At 41.7% G+C, this 19,449-nt stretch overlaps 1 long non-coding RNA gene across 1 annotated transcript in view; it reads left to right on the forward strand.

The window, feature by feature from the left end:
• The first annotated feature begins 10,170 nt into the window (after positions 1 to 10,170).
• LOC120408986 overlaps positions 10,171 to 19,449 on the forward strand; it is a 35,023-nt gene continuing 25,744 nt past the window's right edge. The window contains exon 1 of the long non-coding RNA XR_005601036.1: positions 10,171 to 10,347. This is a non-coding gene — a long non-coding RNA (uncharacterized LOC120408986). The remainder of the gene's footprint in view (positions 10,348 to 19,449) is intronic.

The following is a 19,449-nucleotide window of genomic DNA, read 5'->3' on the forward strand; positions in this document are numbered from 1 at the left end:
CAGACACTGGCTGCAGCAGCAAGAAATAGGTAGGAAATATTGAAAAAACTGCCATTTGTTTCCCTAGTCAGAGTCATAGGTTCTTATTTGATATTCTCCAAACATCCCTACATATGTAAATACTTGTAGAAGTCAGCAACCAACCACATACAGGTACAACCTCTCTAGTCCGGCTCTTTCTGGTGCGGCAACATCCATGGTCCGGCATGATTTTATTTTATGTTTTTTATGCTTTATCTACTTATTTCCTTGTGCCAATACAGTAAAATTGTGTAACAACACTAACACTTTATGAAGAGCCGGTAAGCCTTGGCTAGGCTGCATTGCAAGCGCTGTTCCATTCATTTGCCTCGGCAAGATAAAAATAAAAAGGGACCCGCTCACTACAATACTGATCTCCTATGGTTTGGCAAATTCTCTGGTTCGGCACCAGTCAGGTCCCAAGGGTGCTGGACTAGAGAGGTTCAACCTGGATTTCCTTTGTCATGTTGTTTTCAGATGCTTAAATTAGCCTTTCAGTGCAAATAATGGACAAAATTGGTCTGACTTTCTGCAGAACATTCGTTTGCTGGGAAGACTGGCAATATCCACTTGTGTGGTAATTATGCCAGATCTCCAAAGCTAATCAGTGTCAGGCCTGATTGTCAACATTGACGTGAGAGACACCTAAGGTACATCTACACTAGAATAAAAGATCTGTGGTTGGCTCAGATCAGCCGACTTGGGCTCACAGGACTGTTGCTGTGGGGCTAAAAATTGCTGTGTAGACATTTGGGGTCAAGAAGGAGCCTGGGCTCTGGGACCCTCTTCCCTCACAGAGGCCCAGAATTCAGGCTCCAGCCCAAGCCCGAATGTCTACACAGCAATTTTACAGCCTCGCAACCCAAGCCTTGTGAGCCCAAGTCAGCTGACCTGGGCCAACTATGTATGTTTAATTGCAAAGAAAACCTCAATGTCTCTTTCCTTTGTGCAGCACCAAGTTGCTGGAGGTGCAGTCTTCTTGATGGGACCGAAAGCGAGGTCTTCAACATTTGTCACTAAAGATGCCCTAATATATTATTTTTTACAAGCAGCGAATAGTTTGATTATGGTGTTTGGGTCAAATCAAACTTATGTAATTGTATTCCGTTAACTTGGAATTTCCCACTCTCAACTGAACAGTTTCAATTACATCCTTCACTTTCTGAACTATTATAAAGTGGAGTGCTATTTTAAACAGTAACTCTGTTCCACATGAGAGGGCAGTAAAAACATCTGAACCCTCTCTACTCTTAGCCTCCACCATTGCTACCGCAGTTGATCCTGCTGCAGTAGTGGTGAATTACTGATAGATAATTTACCAGTGCACATCAGCTACACATAACTAAGCAACATATCAATATTTCCTAGGTATTCCCTATACTCTTCATAAGAACATAAGAACGGCCGTACTGGGTGAGACCAAAGGTCCATCTAGCCCAGTATCCTGTCTACCAACAGTGGCTAATGCCAAGTGCCCCAGAGGGAGTGAACCTAACAGGTAACGATCAAGTTATCTCCTGCCATCCATCTCCACCCTCTGACAAACAGAGGCTAGGGACGCCATTCCTTACCCATCCTGGCTAGTAGCAATTAATGGACTTAACCTCCATGAATTTATCCAGTTCTCTTTTAAATGCTGTTATAGTCCTAGTCTTCACAACCTCCTCAGGCAACGAGTTCCACGTTTGAAGAACAACTTCCTTTTATTTGTTTTAAACCTGTTGCCCATTAATTTCATTTGGTGGCCCTTAGTTCTTGTGTTATGGGAATAAGTAAATAACTTTTCCTTATCTACTTTCTCCACATCACTCATGATTTTATACACCTCTATCATATCCCCCCTTAGTCTCCTCTTTTCCAAGCTGAAAAGTCCTAGCCTCTTTAATCTCTCCTCATATGGGACCTGTTCCAAACTCCTAATCATTTTAGTTGCCCTTCTCTGAACCTTTTCTAAAGCCAGTATATATTTTTTGAGATGGAGACCATATCTGTATGCAGTATTCAAGATGTGCGTATACCATTGATTTATATAAAGGCAATAATATATTCTCCGTCTTATTCTCTATCCCTTTTTTAATGATTCCTAACATCTTGTTTGCTTTTTTGACCGCCTCTGCACACTGTGTGGATGTCTTCAGAGAACTATCCACGATGACTCCAAGATCTATTTCCTGATTTGTTGTAGCTAAATTAGCCTCCATCATATTGTATGTATAGTTAGGGTTATTTTTTTCAATGTGCATTACTTTACATTTATCCACATTAAATTTCATTTGCCATTTTATTGCCCAATCACTTAGTTTTGTGAGAACTTTTTGAAGTTCTTCAGTCTGCTTTGGTCTTAATTATCTTGAGCAGTTTAGTATCATCTGCAAACTTTGCCACCTCGCTTTTTATCCTTTTCTCCAGATCATTTATGAATAAGTCAAATAGGATTGGTCTTAGGACTGACCCTGGGAAAACGCCACTAGTTACCCCTCTCCATTCTGAGAATTTACCATTTATTCCTAGCCTTTGTTCCCTGTCTTTTAACCAGTTCTCAATCCATGAAAGGACCTTCCCTTTTACCCCATGACAGCTTAATTTACGTAAGAGCCTTTTGTGAGGAACCTTGTCAAAGGCTTTCTGGAAAACTAAGTATATTATGTCCACTGGATCCCCTTTGTCCACATGTTTATTAACCCCTTCAAAGAACTCTAATAGATTAGTAAGACACGATTTCCCTTCACAGAAACCATGTTGACTTTTGCCCTACAATTTATGTTCTTCTATGTGTCTGACAATTTTATTCTTTATTATTGTTTCAACTAATTTGCCCGGTGCTGACATTAGACTTATCGGCCTGTAATTGCCAGGATCACCTCTACAGCCCTTTTTAAATATTGGCGTTACATTAGCTATCTTCCAGTCATTGGATACAGAAGCCGATTTAAAGGACAGGTTACAAACCATAGTTAATAGTTCCGCAACTTCACATTTGAGTTCTTTCGGAGCTCTTGGGTGAATGCCATCTGGTCCCGGTGACTTGTTAATGTTAAGTTTATCAATTAATTCCAAAACCTCCTTTAGTGACACTTCAATCTGTGACAGTTCCTCAGATTTGTCACCTACGAAAGCCAGCTCAGGTTTAGGAATCTCCCTAACATCCTCAGCTGTGAAGACTGAAGCAAAGAATTCATTTAGTTTCTCCGCAATGACTTTATCGTCTTTAAGCGCTCCTTTTGTATCTTGATCATCCAGGGGCCCCACTGGTTGTTTAGCAGGCTTCTTACTTCCTTCCTACCGGAGGTGGGACAATTCTACAGTATCTTAGCTCCTCCAGTTCCGCCACCCTGGCCTCCAAAGCCCGTACACGGTCTCTGAGGGCCAGGAGCTCCTTGCACCAAATGCACACATACACCACTCGCCCACAGGGCAGGTAATCATACATGCTGCACTCAGCACAATAAACTGGATAGCCCCCACTCTGCTGCTGGGCTTCTGCCTGCATTGTCTCCTCCAGCTACCTAGTTAATGAAAGAGTTTTGTTTAAATCAAGAAGTTTGGAATGTAGTTTAATTTACAGGTTTTAAAGAACAGCAAGTGATCCTTGCCCTCTTCCCACTCCCCTTGCGAAACTCCCTGTTAGTAGCCCCTATTCGCAAAGCTCCCTGGTCACTTGCACACTGCTTTATAAAGCCCTGGCCTTCTTGATAGCCCTGCCCACTAAGGCTCAGCCAATTAACAGAGGCTTCTAACTTTCAAATCTTACTTTGAAGCTCACAGCTTCCAACTGTCAGCCACAGCACACGGTCCTTCAACCAACCAACCAGACACAAACACAAGCTCAGCACACAGCAAGTAACCCCCAAACACAAACACACACTACAGACAGCCACTTACCCCAAAGGTGCTGTATTTGCTCCTCCTTCACCTGGAGACCTCCCTTGCGAAACTCCCTGTTAGCAGCCCCGGTTCGCAAGCCCCTTTTATAGGAAATGCTTGGATACCATGAGATAACTATAAAGTAATTAATTTTTAAGGGCCACCACTGTATAGTGTAGACTTGATACAGCTTTTGAATTCATTGTTTTATATATCTGCAAATACAAATTTCTATTGAAGTGCATGTCAGTTAAAAGTTTCCAACATTACACTGTTGATAAATCTGATTATGCAGTTAGTCTTATTTGTGTTCTGCATGTAGTAGGTTATTTGTGTGGAATGGACTTCTGCATGTAGTCCGTTCCAGTGAACAGTTGGTGAAGTCTGCCCTTTGACTTACGTAGCTCAGTGTCTCATTCACAGAGCGCTGGTCTGCACTGAAAATGTACATCAGCATTTATGTAATTTTCAGGTAATTAACAATTTTACTGACGAGGATTTTTAGAGGGAACTAAAAAATGAAAATGATTAAAATGATTGGTGTTAAACTGTTCAAATGCTGTTGTTTCAGTGAAAATTGATCCAAACTGTTCAGCAGCAAGAATTTGGTTAATGTACAGTTATAGCCAAGAGTTTATGGGCAGTGTGAGACTTTATTAAACTCAGATATGTGCATATGGAGAAAACTAAGATTACAGTAAATCCACGTTACAATTTCCTAAATCCAATTGATTTTACAAACCTCTGTATTTGTGCTTAATATTAATGCTAAACATCGGCTTTTATAACTAATCACAATATTACACGAGCAATTGTAAATGATGCTCAGCATTAGAAGGCACCGAATAGCATTAAATGTAAAGCAGGGCTCTTACATCTATACATTCAGTGAAGTATTGGTATTAATCCTAAACAAATTAGTTATGTTGCGTGCTAAAGCCTATAAATGCCAGAGCTATCCCACAATCTTTAATCTACAAAGATTATTTGTATTGTTACAGAATACTTCACCTAACTAGAACTGTTTGTTTAGGATACTGAATGACTCGTTAAGGCCAAAAGAATATACTAATCTATGTACTTGCAAGAAGATGAATGTCAATTTAAGACTGATTTTTTTTACATCTTCTAATTTTCAAATACATTTTTACATATTTCTTAATTTAATTTATCTTAATTTGTCTCCCAAATTCAATTATCAAGAGCCCCATAGAGAACAATCACTTATTCTGTCTTTGTGTGGGTTCTGGATTATATTTTGCACAAACTGTGATGTTCGCTCAAGCTTGACTTTTCCTTTTCCTCTCTTTTCCTGTGCCTATCTGGGAGAAGGACAAAGGTCCTCTTGCAGGACTGTTCATGTGTTAAGAAATGAGACATTCTCTATTTTATGCCCTTACATGATCAATATCAGTTGGAAATGGCTTGTTTCAGAAATAAAATGGTTTTCAAGATCAGAGTAGAAAGTTTCTCTCGGCAATGAGTTTAGGAAAACAGCTATTATGTTACTGAATGAGCAATTATGAGATGGATTCCAAGTCTATTTTAAAGAGCCTTTCTTTTAACTTACTCTTTTCCAGTCCTGTCCCCCCACATAAACTTCACTCGCTAGCACCATTAGCAAACACAGTAAATAGTATAATCACTTCTGTTGACATTAGTTCATTGGAATCTCTTGTCTTCATTCCCTTGGTCATCAAAATCTCAAATGTACTGCCATTATAATCAGTCATTCAGGAAACACAAAGTTTTGGCAGGCAAAGCAGACTAATTAAAAGACCATTAGGATGGCGAGGTGGCAAAAATGGCAAAGCTCTTATCTGTTTCTCTCCCAACATATTTTTTCTACAAATGTTTTAAATTTGGAGCAATTTCACCCATTTAAAAAAAACCAACCCTCCTTTTATTATGCCACCTCTAAGTAAGGTTTTCTGACTATGCAGCATTTTAGAGGGAGAAAAAAAATCTTCATGTAAAACCTAGTAACCTGTTTCACTGAGATCTGTAACACGACAATCGAAGTTTTTGATGTCACTAAGGGTGGAATAGGAATTCACATGCTTTGGTCATCTTATAAAACAAATAAGATTTAAGCTGACTATTTCTAACAAGCACTTAGAGGGTGCTCACCACCATAGTATTTTGATGCACTTTGCATGTCTTAGATAAAAGGAAAAAATGCTTCCTCTGTATAATGTATGCAGTGGTATAGCCATGTCAGTCCCAGGATATTAGAGAGACAAGGTGGGTGAGGTAGTATCCATAGGGGCTGGCTTCTAATTTTCCCCATGGGTGCTCAACCCGTGCTCTGCCCCAGGCCCCACCCTCACCTGCCCTCACTCTTCCCCACCCCCAAGGCCCCACCTTCTGCCCCGCCTCTTCCTGCCCCCGCTTCACCCTTGCCTCTTTCCACCCCTTCACCTGAACGTTCCCCATCCCCACTCCTCCCCTTCCCTCCCAATGCCTCCTGCATGCAATTGAACAGCTGTTCTATGGCATGTAGGAGGTGCTGGGAGAGAGGGAGAGGAATTGATTGGCGGGGGCTGCAGGTGTGTGGGAGTGGTGTGGGGAGAGAGGCGAACTTTGCTGCTGGTGGGTGCTAAAAAACTGCTTATTTTTTTCCATGGGCGCTCCAGTCCTGGAAAAATTAGTGGGTGCTCTGCACCCACCAGCAGCCAAGTTCCCCCCCCCCCGCCCCACCTCCTCCTCCCCTCCAAGCATGCCATGTACCCGTTCCTCTGCCTACCTCCCAGCGTTTCCTGCTTGGCTGCCACCTAACAGCTGTTTGGCAGTGTTAGCACGCTTTGGGTGGGGAGAGGAGTGGGAATGTGGCACGCTCAGGGGAGGAGACAGGGAAGAAGCAGGGCCAGGGCAGGGATTTGGGGAAGGAGTTGAAATATTGGCAGGGAGGGGGCAGAGTTGGGACAGGGACTATGGGGAAGGGGTTGGAAGAGGTGGGGCAGGGACGGGGCCTCATGGACAGGGTGGACTGGGGACAGGGCCAAGAACAGAGGAGGGGTCGAGCATCCAGGGGAAAGAGGGAAAGTCAGCGCCAATGTTCTGAGTACATTCCCCAGACCTGAATAAGAGCTCTGTATAACCTCAAAAGTTTGTCTCTCTCACCAGCAGAAGTTGGCCCAATAAAAGATATTACCTCACCCGCTTTGTTCCTCTGTTTCAGGCAGTTGGTGACACTGCCCTAATTATACTAGAGAGCAGTATTTGTATAAGCATACAAGTAATCCTATTGACTTCACTGATGCTTAGATCTATTTCTGATTTAGAAGAAATTCCAGAGGTAAGGAATCACTGCCAAAAATGATGTGCTCACTTGAGCTTCACAGTTTGGGACAGTTAGCCTATGTGCTCTGGATAAATAAAGTAGTCAAGTCAGGTCAGAACGAAAGGGGTAGCTGGTTCCTTAATCATTAGGGCTTTATGGATGGTACCCAGCACCCGAATCTAATTTGGGAATTCAGTAGCTGTCATTGCTGGGGGCAGAGAACAAGTATAATCTTTTATTGGCCCATCTTGTTCTTAAGATGGATAGCTGCAGTCTGAGTGGTGTGAGTCTTCTGTCTTTAAACTCTTAGTTTCAGGTAGAGTCTACTTTCAATAGCCATGGAACCAGGCACAGGTTGGAGTAAAATGAGTAAAGGCACTTCTGGAAACTGTTATGTAGAAATCCATGAGTAGCAAAGGAGTCTAGCAGGATCTGAGCTTGTGATCCTTGACAGTAGGTAGACAGATGTCCTTCCTTTAGGGAATTGTTAAAAGACTTCTCCACTTCCTCAAAATGCTTCTCCAAGTCATTGAGCAGCACTCCCATCTTATTCCTGACCTTAAACCAACTGGCTTTTATCCAGGTCCCAATCTCTTCTACAGACTGGAAGTGAATGGAGGTGCCCAAATCGTGGAATGATGAAGAGAAGACACAGAGCTGAGTACCAGCAGCATATCCTCATAGTGTTTCCTCCAGAAACTTCATGTAAACATTGAGTCCATCACTGTCCTCTGCAATTCATAGATTCAAAGGCCAGAAGGGTGACCATTGTGATAATCTAGTCTGACCCACAAACTTTCCTAAAATAATGTTTAGAGCATAGCTTTTAGGAAAACATCCAATCGTAATTTAAAAAATCATCAGTGATGGAGAATCTTCCATGACCCTTAGCTCCAAGGGGTTAATTACTCTCTCACTTAAAAATTTACATCGTATTTCCAGTCTGAATTTGTCTAGCTTTGGTTTTCACCCCTTGGATCCTGTTATATCTTCCTCTGCTAGATTGAAGACCCCATTACTAAATATTTCTTCCCCCGGTAGATACTTATACACTATAATCATCATCCCTTAACCTTCACTTAGTTAAGCTAAGTAGATTGAGCTCTTTGAATCTATCACTATGAAGAATGTTTTCTAATCCTTTAATCATTCTAGTGGTTCTTCTCTCAACCCTCTCCAGTATATCAACATCCTTCTTGAATTGTGGGCACAAGATTTGGAAACTCCTGCAGGAAGGAGATGAACCATTTAAAACAGAATTTGCCACTCCTGCCATGTATGTTAGCATCTGAGAGCTTGTCAACACTTAAAAGTGCTGAAGTGATGCGGCTGCAATGGTACATCTATGCCATTGTAGCGGTTAATGAAGACGCTGTATACGCTGACAGGAGAGCTTCCATTGGCATAGATAGTGGAGGTAGACAATCGACCTCCCTGAGAGGCAGTAGCTATGTTGAAGGGAGAAGCCCTCTTGTTGACATAGCACTGTCTACATAGGGAGCTCGACTGGTATAACTGCTTTGCTCAGGGGTGTGGATTTTTCACACCTCTGAGTGATGTACTTATACCGACATAAATTGGTCGGGTAGACCAAGCCTCAGACTGCAGAAAGATCTAACTGCTCTAGCAGAATAAACAGGATATGTGACCTCAGTCCACTGAAGAGAGACCACCAGGACTAAAGCCTTCTCCTTGCTTTGCCAGTCTGGAGCCTCATTGGTTGATATCTAATGCACTGGCTCACTACTGGTTTCACGTTGATCTTTTCTAGGAAAGGGAGACTAGAAAATAGGTATTTTGCAAAGAAAATAGATGGTTTCTTGAGATGAACATTTTTTTCAACCTCTGCCTTCTCTTTTTAAGAGCGTGGCATCGTTCTGAACTATAGCCAGTAGTGGCTTTTCACTATCATGAAGTATTTCTAGGTTAGGATTAACTAAGTTTAGTACTTTTAGCAACACTTCAGAGTTGGCAACAAACTTCATGGTTGTCTTTTTTTTTTTTTAAAGCGTTTCATTGCTAGGTTCCAAAAAGTAGTTTGACCAATGTCTAATTGCTAAGAGTAGTTGCAGATTTATGACAATAATGTAAATGTAGCAATAATGTCCACACAGAGGAAATATTAAGTCTTTAGAAGTAACTACTGGTTACATCATTTGATGGGTGTTTCTACTGCTACCTCATGGTGTGTATGTGTGTGTTGAAAGATTAAGAATATGCTTCAGGATTATCAGTGCTTTAAATTCACTGTTCTGAAAGAAAAATTAGTTCTGTCTACAGAAAGATAAGAATATTGGTGTCTATGCTCCCATTGTGCTCATTAAACCATAGAAATTGTGCATACACATCAAATGGTAAACAGCCTTCCTGGTGGTTTGTAAGATATGGGCCTATGAGAGAAAGAAAGTTCTAACTGTCCTTTCTTTTCTCCATTTGTAAAGCCTGGGTATTTGTTCATCAGTGCGCAGTGCTGCAGGATGTCCACAAGAGGGTACTGCATACCACAGTAACTGAGCCAGGCACAAAACTAAACACTTGCATGTAAAAATGTTCTTCAACACTAGGTGTCAGAATAGGAACATTTATATCTCCAAACGACTATATTACAAACGCAGGTCTGATTTGTGCCCTAAAGAAGATAAATATATGACTTTTCAGCTTGATCACTTGAATTACTATCAATAGCATTGCTTTGCCAAGGTAACAGCTAATGAGAAAACAGATTATGTATCTAATGGATGCACAGATGTTAACTAAGGAAATACACCTATTTTTTCTTCTGGAGCATTTTACCATCATCCGATTATCTAATACAAAACCTTTTATCTTTCTTGTATTTTCAGATAGTCCACTGGTTGGCAGGGCGGGGACGGAGGGGCGAGCATTTACCTTAATGAGTCACAGATATAAAGCCATTAGCAGTCATTCAGCAGGAAAGCACTTTGGAGACTGTAAATTTTCTTTTTCTAGGCAATTAACTCCCTATTGTGTCTGTTACCTAGGTAAATCAAAGACCAGAAGAGGCAGTCTGGGATCCTAAGCATACCATGAAAAGGTGGTGCTTAGGACAGCAGAATGACTGTCTACCCCAAAAGTGGCAGCAGTGACCGCTGCCTCCTCTCAAGAGCAGAAGGAATCTCATCTCCCTCCTCTCACAAAGGCAGGGGTGGCAGCAGAGGGTATGTATGCAGTGTATCCTCAGTACTAACTCCAGCAGGGTGTTTGTGTGGGTGGGCTACCCCCCTTATTCCTTTCACAAACTCCTTTGTTGGGGTAATGTTGGCAGCTTTAACTTCAGATGAATGGGGCTGTTCACACCTTTCAGGCAGTCTCTCCAGACTCAGATGGAGATCACTGTACTGATCATGTTCAAGGCAGGTTTTCAAGCTTTTCCTTACAACCATGATAGCTAGACATTTAGGGATATTTCCCCCTCTTCTTTTCAAAAGCAATCAAGTGACAGCAGTAGCCAGGGCCCTTGGGTGCCTGTGCTTTAATCCAGCCAATGAGGAAAAGCTCTTGTGAAACTGAAGGACACTAGATTTCTCCTTAAACTGCTCAAATCAGCCTACATGAAAGGATCCCCAGTTCCCTCTCCCTTTCTTAATATTGTGGTGATCAGTGAACAACTATTTGTGTTTTGAAATTAATTTCCACAGCTGTCTTTGTTCTTATTTCAGCCTTGCATATGAGAGCCGCAAGTCAGAAACTTTGATAGAATAGTTCTGCAGGGAAGAAGGTTGGAAGGATAAATAATGAAATGCATAGGAACAATCAGGTTATTTAAATATAATTTGAGGATGTTTCCTGTTTATGAGGTAATAACTGTAGACTGTGCCAAAGTCAGAGGAATTAACTATTCCAGGAGATGATTAGTAGGTAAATAGGGAACAGCTTCAAATTTTTTATTATATGAAACAATAGTGAAATGAAAGCTCTTGTGAAACTGAAGGACACTAGATTTCTCCTTAAACTGCTCAAACCAGCCTACATCAAAGGTATCCCCAGTTCTCACATTATAAGAAAAAAAGTTGTTTGTTAGACTGTTTGAAAGGTTGTTTAAAAAACAAAGTTAAAGGCCAATAATTTAAAAAAATTGATGCCTTCATGATCTTAAATTCATAGTTAGGCACTCTATGTAAGTAGCCTAGCTTTCAACAGCTGGTAGCTGTTGTTGAGGTCATTGGGAACTGCTGGTTGCTCAGCACTTTTGAAAAGGAGAGGATTAAAAGAGCAGTGGCTGCTGGGTGATAAACATGGTTTGGGATGGTGTTCCAAGGGATTGAGAGAGAGAAAAACAGAGGTGGGAGTGAGGGAAGAAAATTAATTTGACATGTGAATGTCAAATTACCAAGACCATTGGCTTGTCAGAACATAGCTTTGGACATCAGGCCAAGATTTTCAAAAATAAGAGCCTTAAATTTGGTTTGTAAATCTATCCTGGCTTAGGTTCCTAAATCAGTGGGCTGACTTTTCAGAAGTGCTAAGCATCTGAAAGCTCTCAGGGAAGTCAATTGGGACCTTCCAGCTGCTCAGCACTTTTAAAAATCAGCCCACTGAGCTAACCTGTCTTTTGGCACCTGTTTTTGAAAATCTTGGTGTCAGAGTTGAAAAGTATGCTCTAACAGAACTTGTTCTTATAACATTTTCCATACTCAAAATGCTTTAAGTTGCCTCAGTGTTCAATCAAACCTAATCCTGTAACCCTAAGTATTCATGCAAGTACTCCCACCTAAATTAATGGCACTTCATGTGAGTATGGATTGCAAGATCAGGCACATAATTAATTTAGAAACCACAATGCTTGTGCTTCAATTACTCTCTATGTAAGTGTGACGTGTAGTCTGAGTGGCAGGAATAGCCTTTTTTTGTTTGTTTGTTTAAAGGAAGAAAATATTGTCTGTGGTACAACCTCACCCTTGTCACAAAAAGTATTGTGATCTTCAACCTTCAAAATTGATAAGAGACAGGTCAATGTGAACCTGTAACATGTGATCTAAAGTATTGCATCCTAACCACCCACTAGGGTTTCAGGATTTAGTATGAGCTGAAACTCTGCTGAAGTATCCTCTGAGACTACTTTTTCCTATCCCGTTTCAGGAAGTCATAGGAGTTGGTGCTTTTTGCATTATAGAATATGATAGCTCCCATTTGGGTGAAAAATCCATAGTAGTAGCTTTTTTAATTTAAAAAAAGGCCTAGTGCTTTTTTTTTTTTTTTGGCCTGGTTTCAATGATTTTGATTTTGGACACTGTGCCACAAAGGGGTTGATTGAAACCTGTCATATGAGAAATTGTGGGTAGAAAATATGATTATTGTACCAGAATTACTTTAAAATATAACTGACATTTTTAGCAATTATTCTTAACTTGTTTATTTGACTATATTGTTTTTTCCTAGATAAGTATATGAGTAACACCAGATAGAGCTTTCTGTGCCATGGAAAGATATGAGATTGTTGCTTTGAACTGCTGGAGTGAATATTTCTTTCATTAGATAGGAGAACTGTAGACTTTTTTTTCATAATGTTGTTGTCCTTGACATAAGGGATGACTCCAGTGAGAGAAGGATAATGATATAACTACTTCTTCCACAAACCGTTATATAAAGGAAGAAGTACATTGTAGGACTTCCTATGCATAAGAACGATCTATAATTCTAAATAAAAAGATTAAAATGATGATTACTTTACAGTCACAGATTTTATTTTCAAATACAGCAAAATCTTTTTTTTTAAATTTTCTTATGATGCACATCTGCATGTACTATCTTCTCTTTTTTGGTAACAGAAATCCAATTTTAGAAAAAGATTGAGTTTAGTGGTCTTCATACTAGACAATTTGATAGCTGTATTTTAGATCATTGTATAAAATACACACTTATTCCGAATATGGCCCCAAAGTGGAAATACTTTTAAGAACACAGCATGTTTTCTAGTCTTTTTGGAATGTGTGTACATGCATCTGGCGGTGGGTGGAATTGTCTCTGCCCCACCAGTGTTTGTGGTTTGGCCCGAAACCCAGAAACAATGAAAAGGTAGTTTAATGTAGCAGTCGTAGGATTTGTAAATATCCTTCTTAGCAAATCTATTCAACATCTTTTTTTTGCCTGGTGCTTCTTTTAATAGGCTGACTATTATTCTGTGTTATCTGAAGTGTATAAACTATGTGTCTTCCAAATAGTACATTATCGTGTTTAGGGAATTGAGAACTTCTCTTTAAAAATCAGTGGGGTAGCCGTGTTAGTCTGTATCCACAAAAACAGCGAGGAGTCCGGTGGCATCTTAAAGACTAACTAATTTATTTGGGCATAAGCTTTTGTGGGTAAAAAACCCACTTCTTCAGATGCATGGAGTGAAAATTACAGATGCAGGCATTATTATATTGACACATGAAGAGAAGGGAGTTACCTTACAAGGTAAACCAGTTGACAAGGCCAATTCAATCAGATTGGATATGGTCCACTCCCAATAATTGATGAGGAGGTGTCAATACCAAGAGAGGGAAAGTTGCTTTTGTAGTGAGCCAGCCACTCCTAGTCCCTATTCAAGCCCCAAAAGAATAGGACCTGCTTCAACATTACTTGCACATACATACCTTCTGCAAGGAACCACATTCAAAAGCACTAGATTATAACTTCAGTATAAAATCAACCATTTTTATCTTTAATTATTTTTAATGAATTTTAGATTGCACGTGAACAATGGACGCCCAGTGCTGACTGAATGAATACAGGATACTGACAAAATGCAAAAATAAAAAATATTTCAAGCAAATTACATAAATTACATGAAAGCTTTTTCTCTTGATTAGCATTCTGGACACAAACTGCCTCGCAGATACCTGAGGAAAACTACACAATATATAAAGCCTCTGGAGTAAGTGATTGTAAACAACTGACAAATCTCACTAAGGCTGTGCCGATATAGCTGTGCTGCTGCAGCGCATGTGGCGAAGATAGTCTATGCCGATGGGAGACAGCTGTCCTGTTGGCATAAAAAAACCCACCCATGCGAACGGCATAAGCTATGCTGGTGGGAGAAGCTCTTCCACCAACATAGTGCTGTGCACACTAGTGCTTATGTCGGTGTAACTTATGTCGCTCAGGGGGTGGAATATTCACACCCATAGGCGCCAACTTCCCCTCCGCCCGGCCCTGCCCCTGCCCCGCCTCTTCCTGCCCCTTCACCGCCCTCTCCCCATCCCGATTCCACCCCTTCCCCAAAGTCCACGCCCCACCCTGCCTTGTCCCACCCCAGCTCCACCCCTTTCCCCCCCATTCCATTCCCTTCCCCTAAGTTCCCGTCTCTGCCCTGCCTCTTCTCCTCCTCCTCCCCTGAGCACGCTGCATCCCTGCTCCTCCCTCTCCCTCCCGGAAAGTCCTAAGCACTGCCAAACAGCTGTTAGGCGGCAGGGGGGAGCAGCCCCGGAGCACCCATGGAGTCGGTGCCTATGTTCACACTCCATGAGTGACATAAGTTACATCAACATTGGCAGTAGTGTAGACCTAGCTCAAGAAACAGTTTCTGACAGACTAAGGCCCCAAACCTGCAAAGACTTATTATGAACGTGTTTAACTTTATGCACTGTGAACAGTCCCAATGACTTCAGTGGAATCACTCTCATTACATAAAGGTTTTGCAGGATTGCAGCCTAAATGATTAATCCCTGTTTCTTCTGCTCACATTATAAACAAAAAATGCAGCAACATATATACTAGTATGTGCAGACACACACACAAACAAACCACATTAGAAGAAAGTTAGCACTGAAAAGTCAAGCACTGAAAATGTAGGAAATGCCAAAATTAAGGTTTTCCGTCCATATATCCATTTTTAAAACAAACTATTGCTCATCACCAGGTTCTCATAATATAGTATATCGGATCAGAGGTGCACGGCAGTATTACTAAGTACCTTTCAATAAATGTAAAGGTCAGCATGACTTCAATATGCTGGTCCGAGCTTGTCAATGAATGTAATAACATTCTAACTGGGTCAATCAATCAAAAATTGTTAAGAAGTGAGTAAAGCTAAGTTGTTGACACAACTCCTACAGAGTGCTATTGCAGCACCGTACTTCTATTTGCTTTTTTGGAATTGGGGTGGTAAATCATGAGTAGTGTCATTTCATAACATTTACTTTACCTTCCCATTAAAACCACAATTACTCATGATTCTGTTATCAGTGATCTGAAATTTATTTTCTTTTACTAGTAATGAAAAATATTGCCCTGAACATTGCAACATTAGAAACAGCTACAGGGGAGCTTGTAGTTTTATAAATAAAATAAGCACAAAGCTAATATATGACAATTCTTACTTCTGATCAAATTAAAGATAACTGTAAGCCATATACAAACTATATATTGTAAGTACCTTAATGCATCTTGATTTGTTATTTCTAGAATCTTGGCTGAAACCCCTCTTTACTGGAGAGTTTGGGTTATGCTTTAGAGGCTACCTTTTAGTCTGATAGTTAGAGGGTTAGCCTGGGACTTGGGAGATCTAGGTTTGAGTGTCTCAACCATAGATTTCCTGATTGGGCAAGTCACTTAATTTCTTTGTGCCTCAGTTCTCCATCTGTCAAATGGGATAATAGCACTTCCTGACCTCACAGGAGTGTTGTGACAATAAATATATTAAAGATTGTGAAGTGCTCAGATATTACAGTTATGAGGGCATATAAATACCTTATAGACAGATTAGACACCTTATACAATGATTATTTATTATTTTGATGGTATTTAGTGTGTATGCATGTTGCCAGCCCATTCTTAGAATATGCTCTTCATGACTAGAACTTAATTTATGGAGGGCTAGCTGAACTCTCTTTAGCATTAAACAGGTTCTTGCTATAAATTATCCCAGTGAGTGTGTACCCATTCAATTGTACTAACTGCTCTTGTACTCTGTGGAGCTGTTTTCTTTGAATGTTTCAGTCTAACTGTGTGTCAGCTTATCAACTCAATAGGACTCAGTAGGAATAGTGAAAAATCTCTTGTTGAACCACAGTCGTCCTTTCATCATCAGACATTCCTTGAACTTTCTTCATCTCTGCAGAATGTGATGCCTTTATATAGCTTTAGTGATATAGCTAAATAGAGGCAAGTGATAAAGGAGAAAATGCCATGAGTGGTAGCTGTCAGAAGCAAACGAGGCAGGGTGTGCTCCAGAAGATATCGCTTGGACGTACTATATGATTTTGAAGCCTGTGGCACAGAAGAGCATTATGTTAAGTAGACAAAGAGGATCAACTTTTCATGTGCAACAGATGAACTGCTCTAAACATATATCACTGTCCTCTGTGCATTTTTGTTTCTGGTGTCTGTTTTGCAATGAGGTGACAAAAAACTAAATGGAAGTATTAAAGATGAGGATGTAAAATTGATTTATATTATAGTATTTGTATTTTCCATATTACTCTCTCTCTCCCTTCAGGCAGTCTATTTTGACCATTGCTGTACCTTGAGGAGCTGCACAGTATTAATTGAACTGCCCACAATCATTCTTAAATATTTTTTTCTTATATGGTTACAAGAAAATTCAGAATCCATCAGTGTTTACAGGTAGTTTTAAATTGTTCTTTCTCAGATGTGCTAGCTTGAATTTCTCTATGATGAATATTTCTGCTAGCATTAGTTCCTTCTGAGTTTCCACACAGCTTTCCCTAGTCTTGACTGACCTAAATAATTTTGTCAGGAAGTGTTGCCACCTCACTATTCACCACTTCTTTCAGGTTGTTAATGAATGTATTGAAAAACACCAGACCTAAGACTTATCCCTGGGGCACTCCTCTATTAACCTCTTTTTCACACTGAGAATTGGCCATTTATTTCTACTATGTTTTCTATCTCTTAACTTGTTTTTAATCCAAGACAGGACTTTACCTTTCACCCTGTGGTTACCTAGTTTCCTTAACAGCTTCTAGTGAGGAGCTTTATCAAAAGTCTTTTGAGAGTCTGAATGGATCATAGCCACTCGTTCTTCTTGAGCTACTGTTTTGTTAACTCTTTGGAAGAACTCTAACAGATGAGAGAAGGCCAGTTTGCCATCACTATGGTTCATGAGTATTATTTGAAGCTTTTGCATTGTGGAAATGCTGGGAAGTTACTACATAGAGGATGCTTTCAAAGGGCTTTTGTAGTGAGGTGGAGTGGCCTCTCTCTGACTCTCAAGGGGAGGAACTCTCTGTGCCCAGGTGGGCAGAACCAGACCTGCCTCGCCCCTCTCACCAGAAGTGGATAGGTGGGACAAGAAGTATAAAAGGTGGGGCCTCTAACTCAGTTGGGGCAGAGACAGCAAAGGAGACAGATGCATCCTGCTTACTCCAGGCTGCTGACCCTGCTGCCAAGTCCAGAGATGCCCAGCTCACTGGGGAATGTGTGTCTGCAGGGGAGCTGCCCAGACTGCCACTTGCCCCAGGGAGATGGAGGACACCCCATGGACCCAAGGGGAAGGTAGGAAGTGGCCCAGGGATATCTGACTCCAGTCTGGCTGTAGTGCTGCCTGAAGCATGGCCAGTGTACTGTGGGCGGATTCCCCGTTGACCTAGTGGCAGAATGCTCTGCCACTGTTAGGGTCTTGGGCTGGGATGCGGTGGAGTTGGGTGGGTCAGCATCCCCCTGCCACCTCACCCTAGGGTGGCAGCCTCCTCAGCTGAGGTCCAAGAGATCTGCATTTGTTTGCCATCCACCCAAGTGAGGACAATAGACCTCATAGCTGATAGACTGCTGGGTTTGCTCTGCCCCTGCCGAAGGGCCAGGGCCTACAGACTCCTTGGTGTCCCTGCTCCTGCCAAAGGGCCAGAGCCTGTAGACTATTTGGGGCTCAGCTCTATTAGACTGGTTAGGACGCTAGCAACTGGTCTGCCAAGTCTCCCTGATATTAGGCAGCAGTCTCAACGACATAGTAAGGCAGAGTGGCCTCCCTCCAATCCCGAAGGGGAGGGATGACCATGACACCACTACGGCTTCTCTGAGGTATTTTGCCTGAATGAGTGCTGTATACTCCTGAAAAGTTTAGCTCCTTGTTCATTCTGAATTTCTATATTCTGGAAATCCTTAAATATAATCAAAATTATCTGACATTTTAATTCTTATTTGTATTGTGGTAACACCTACGAGCCCCACTCATAGACCAGGACCCCACTGTGCTAGGTACAGACATAAAACAGAGTCCCCACCCCAAAGAGTGGTGTCCATTTTGCTATTTCACTAGATTCACAAATAAGAGTCTAGTATTAGGGCGTGTGGGTTAAAAATAACACTTAAAATTCCATCCAGCAGCAAGTAGGTAACTAGTGTATATCCCAGGGGCCCAATGTTGAGTGCTCATGGTACAAAACCCCACTTAATGAGAAATCAGCTGGATTCTGTACTCACTTAGGCCTGGTCTACACTAGGAGTTTATGTCGAATTTAGCAGCGTTAATTCGATTTAACCGTGCAACCGTCCACACCAGGAAGCTAATTAGTTCGACCTAGAGGGCTCTTTAGTTCGAATTCGGTACTCCACCCCGATGAGGGGAGTAGCGCTAAATTCGACATGGCTATGTCGAGTTAGCCTATGTGTGGACGGAAATTGACCTTAGTAGCTCTGGGAGCTATCCCACAGTGCACCACTGTGTTGACGCTCTGGACAGCAGTCCGAGCTCAGATGTTCTGATTAGCCATACAGGAAAAGCCCCGGGAAAATTTGAATTCCTTTTCCTGTCTGGCCATTTTGAATCTCAATTCCTGGTTGGACATCGGGGCGAGCTCAGCAGCACTGGCAGCGATGCAGAGCTCTCCAGCAGAGGAGTCCATGCAATCTCAGAGTAGAAAGAGGGCCCCAGCATGGACTGACTGGGAAGTCTTGGATCTGATCGCTGTGTGGGGCGATGAGTCTGTGCTTTCGGAGCTGCGCTCCAAAAAACGGAATGCAAAGACCTACGAGAAGGTCTCCAAAGCCATGGCACTCAGAGGATACAGCCGGGATGCAACGCAGTGCCGCGTGAAAATCAAGGACCTGAGACAAGGCTACCAAAAAATCAAAGCGGCAAACGGACGCTCCGGAGCCCAGCCCCAGACATGCCGCTTCTACGAGGCACTGCATGCCATTCTCGGTGGGTCTGCCACCACTGCCCCACCAGTGACCGTGGACTCTGAGGATGGGATAGTGTCGACGGGCAGTTTCTCGGCGATGTTCGGCGATGGGGAAGATGAGGAAGGGTTTGTGGAGGATGAGGCAGGCGACAGCGCTTACAATACTGCTTTCCCCGACAGCCAGGATCTCTTCATCAG

The sequence above is a fragment of the Mauremys reevesii genome, linkage group 7 (genome assembly GCF_016161935.1).
Source record: "Mauremys reevesii isolate NIE-2019 linkage group 7, ASM1616193v1, whole genome shotgun sequence".
Classification (NCBI taxonomy): domain Eukaryota; kingdom Metazoa; phylum Chordata; order Testudines; family Geoemydidae; genus Mauremys; species Mauremys reevesii.